We start from the raw sequence: 4872 nt of genomic DNA, 5'->3' as shown, positions 1-4872 counted from the left end.
TATATATGCATATATACATACGTATATGTACATACTTACATCTATACATATATATATATGCATATGTGGGGACAGGACGTCAGGAAACGTGTACAACAAAAAGAAACTACGAAGCACGAGTACATGGAGCATGAACTATTTTTCCGAACAACGAAAGACACAAATGGAAAACAAAACAAACAACATAAAGAACGACCCTTCATCAGTCGTTGGCTGCTTTTCTAGTCTTATATTTCGAGCATTTAACAACAATATACGCTTTCAATAAAACAGTTGTTCCCGCAAAGCAAATTAAATAAAATTTGGGATTTTGCGGAGGGTCAAAATAGGTAACACAACCAGGACAGGGAAAACAAACAGGAAGGGCTGCTAAGCCTAAACGAGGTTATGGTGAAAGATGGCTGATGGTCACGTGAGCAAGGTAGAAGTGAGGGAGAGAGAGTGACAGAGTAATAGGATAGAATAGTGGGAGAAGAGGAGGTAAAAGTAAAAGAGAGAGAAAAACAAAACAGTAAAAAGATCGTATAGAGTGCCCATCAGAATTATTAAGATAAAACTTAGTTGGAAGTGGATGCGTGGCGTTCAATCGTATAATAACATAAATAATATATATATATATATATATATATATATATATATATATATGCATATGTACACACACACGCGCGCGTGACATGGGTTAGTTTAAATTAAAAGATATTTCGTCACTCCACCGATGTGAGTCTGATTCAGTTAATATGTTGGAGTGGAATTCAAGATACAACCGCGTTGCAGGCAAAGTTACGATTTAATGACTTGAAGACAGAATGTGTGAATCATTCTCGGCAGTCAGAACCAAGAAACACTCGACAGAGATTATTTGATAACATACATAATGGCCAATTCCCAAACACGACAGAATGTATGAATCATTCTCGGCAGTCCTAACCAACACTCGAATTATTTGACAACATACACAGCCAGTTCCCGAGCATGATAGAATGTGTATCATTCTCAGCAGTTCGAACCAAGCATCAACACTTAACAACATACACAATAGTCAATTCCTAAGTCCGACAAAATGTGTGAATCATTCTCAGCAGTCAGAACATAGTGTCAACACAATACCTCAAATAATAATAGAATGCTGTATTTGCCAATTGTACGTCGAATGAAGAATGAGCCATTAGAAAAACTTTCGATGACAATGTTGCAATTAACTGCAGTTAATTGATATGATAGCAATCAATTATTTAATTGGCAATACGACTCCAATCGGTTAATTGGACCAATATATTGCAATTAATTTTTCATCAATTAATTGTTTACAACCCCCGCACAAACAGTCGCTATCAAGCTGAGTGCCATTTGCGAGTGATGACACTGCATTGAGCCAAGCTCCGCTGTGAGACTCGGAGGCTGAGCGGAAATATGCCAGACGGTGCTGGTCAAGTCGGTGCGCTAACTCGTCTGTAGTATTGGTCCACCCTTCACCCACGTTTGACCTTTATTTTGTCAATGTGCTTGTATCTTTGTGTGTGTTCGTTCTCATCAGCATTGTTATCGTTGTTGTTGGAGTTATGTTTATTCAGGTTCCATCGAATTTTCGTGAATGCCCTTTTTCTATTTCAGACAAGGATCGCATTATATTTACCTTATTTCATACGGCGAACTTTGGTGGTAGTAGGATTGTTCTTCCGGGACGATTATTTCTCCTTAAACGTTCACTTTGTTGATTTGGTAAATTTTTAGATAAACACCTGCACGATTTCCACTAGGGTTTTAGGGTTAGGGTAACGGTTAGGGTTAGGGAATTGCGTCCCTAACCGTAACCGTAACCCTAAAACCCTAGTGAAGATCGTGCGGGTGTTAATCAGAAAATTTACCGTTGTTTTCTGCTAAATTCGGCTGTTAGTGGGACATCAGCCATGTATATCCTACCGATGTTATGCGGGTATCGCAGTTTTCCTTCCTGACTGAGTTTGCTCTGTTGTTTATGTTTTGTCTATGTAAATTTTTTGTTGGCGTGTATTAGTTTGCGTTTTATTTTACGTTTTGCCTGTTCATTTAAATGTTTTGCAGAGCTAATTCTGGATGTTTGATGACACACAGATTTTATAATCTTTTCATAAATCCAAAGCATTTAGGCTCAGATTTAACGTTTAATATAACTATGTATGTATGAATGTATGTATATATGTGTGTGTGTGTGTGTAAGATTTTTCGGTGGAGTTTCGGATCAGGACGTCCACATAAGTTGAAATTTCTCCGTTTTGGCGGGGAATTTTCCAATTTTATTTTCACCTTGGCCTTCGAAATTTTTTTTATGAAAAATATTAAAAAATTTTTTTTCCACCTTATCCCTTCCTTTCCAAACCAATTTTGGCCAATTTTTTTGGCATTACGCACTTAATACCAGGTGCAACCAAACAGAAAACGGATCTTTCTGATTTGGCGGGCGCCACTTTTTATTTATGTTTTATTTAGTGTGTTTACTACCGAAACACTTTAGAACTTAGTATACTTCTATATTTTGTCTTATAGAACAGAGAAGTTCTATATATATTCGAAGTTATTTCATGTTAAAAGTTGTCGTATTTCGGTAATTTCAACCAATCACTGACGTCTATTGAGGTGAAAACAATTACTGCTGTGGAATGTAAACAACATGTTCTAGCTGTGTTATGGGATCTTTTCCCTTGAATAAAATTAGTGCCGTTGTTTGTCAACAACAACTATCGGCGGTACTGTTATTTATGACATCGTTCGTGCGTTTGTACTGGTTTTAGCTTTGGGGTTCTGGTTTTAGAGTTAGGGTTTTAGGGTTATGAGCATTTTTGCCAAACCCTAACCATAACTCTAAAACCCGAACACTAACCCTAAAACCGTAAAACTAAAACCAGTACAAACGCACGGACGATGTCATAAATAACTACCGCCGATAGTTGTTGTTAAACAACGGCACTAATTTTATTCAAGGGAAAGATCCCTTGACACCGCTAGAACATGTTGTTTACATTCCACAGCAGTAATTGTTTTCACCTCAATAGACGTCAGTGATTGGTTGAAATTACCGAAATACGACAATTTTAACACGAAATAACTTTAAAAAGACAAAATTTTCTCAATAGCACTAAGAGTAAAAGATGTTTTATCACACATTCTATCAATGTCCGAAGTTTGAAAGTGCTTAGTTAAGAAAACAAGTGGCGCCCGCCAAATCAGAAAGATCCCAGAAAACATCCTCTTTCGGTAAAAAAAAAAGAACATTTGTAAATATTTTTTGACGAAAAGATGTGCTATTTAAGGTTTGGCTGTTGTTTCTAGCTCATCAGAAGACCATCTTCCTCGTTTCTTTGTCCCTCTCACAAATGAGGGGGTTCAATGAGGTGTTTTTATTGCATTTTTGACTTTAAGACAAAATATATTTTTTACAAATGTTCACTACCTTAAACTATAATCAGCTAAGAAAATAGCCTTCCTTAAATGCCTTAAAAACTTTATAACATAATCTGATCACTATTTCAGAAAATTATCGCTGTTCTCTTTGCGCAAATAAAAGACAAATTTGACTAGGGCAAAATGAGTAAGACAGTATAATGTAAATTTACAGCTTCACTTCTCCAGAAAACAGACTCATACTCATTAATATCCATCTCTAGACATCAGAAATGCAAAAATAAATAAATCAATAAATAAAATAATAATAATATCTAGGTCAACTGAAAGATGATCAAGGGGAAAATGGCACGATATTAGCGAAACTCGACTAAAAAAAAAAAAATATTATCTATAGATTTTTCACGATCTGCTGTAGTGTCCTCTTCGTGATATATTTACTCACCATGCAGTTAAAGCGAAGAAATAATTGGAATTAGACATTATTTGAAAACTTGAAAATGATCAAACTAGGCATTAGCGTGGGAATAAATTGACTTGGAATCCAGACAGAGAAAGGAATATTGATTGTTAAGCACCCAAAATTATCCAGATATTTTATTAGCAACCTCAATTATAATCGGATTAGAGTTGAGGAAAAACGTTTTGAAAAAAGTGGGCCTGCCACCTGACTATGTTTCGGACTCTCTCAGCTTCAACAACAACTATGTTGACCAATTTTTACTGCTAAAGATAATGCAATACTCGCAATGTAATGATTTCAAACAGGTAGGGAGAAAACGATAAATCAGAAGATAGATAGGCTAGCATGCAGTCTTCGCTGCTCATGAAATAACGCTATTTCACAAAGTGAAAGTTATATATCCTAAACTCAGATTCTGAGAATCGCTGGCGTGTCAGATAAAATACTTAGTGGCATTTTTTTTTTCTGACTTTTTAATGTTTTCGCTTCAAATTACGCTGAGGTCAGACTTCACCGTTCATCCTTTCGAAATCGATAAGTTGAGAATTGAGGGAAGGGGAATATAAACAATTAACTAATTCTAAAATTATTCGCTTTGTGCCAAAATTTGAGAGAAGCTGTTAAAAAGCGAACCGAGATCGTACGTAGATTTTGAGGTCAAACTAAAGGGTTTGACCCGGTGGGAAATAAAAAAAAATAGTAAAATATTCTAATATGTGTAAAACAACTTGCTGGGAACGAATATGAAGGAAAAAATGCGCGCTCGCGAACGGGGGGGGGTCGGAACATTCACATCGTCACACATCACACATATATTCATTCCCAGCAAGTTGTTTTACACCTATTAGAATATTTTATTTTTTTTATTTCCCACCGAGTCAAACCTTTTAGTTTAACCGATATTGATTAGTAGTAGTAATCGCGGTTAATGTTTACATCTTGACAATGTTTACATCTTGACAATGTTTACATCTTGTCAAAATTTCAAGCCTTGTACCTATAGAAGAAAGGATTATTAATACGCACTGGTT

At 35.9% G+C, this 4872-nt stretch overlaps 1 protein-coding gene across 6 annotated transcripts in view; it reads left to right on the top strand.

Annotated features, from left to right (window-relative positions):
* LOC106876997 (kynurenine--oxoglutarate transaminase 3) overlaps positions 1-4872 on the top strand; it is a 64313-nt gene that overhangs the window by 7492 nt on the left and 51949 nt on the right. The window lies entirely within an intron of this gene.

This window comes from Octopus bimaculoides, chromosome 2 (assembly GCF_001194135.2).
Source record: "Octopus bimaculoides isolate UCB-OBI-ISO-001 chromosome 2, ASM119413v2, whole genome shotgun sequence".
NCBI lineage: Eukaryota > Metazoa > Mollusca > Cephalopoda > Octopoda > Octopodidae > Octopus > Octopus bimaculoides.
Note: the sequence above shows the minus strand (reverse complement) of the source record. Positions and strands in the feature narration are given on the sequence as shown.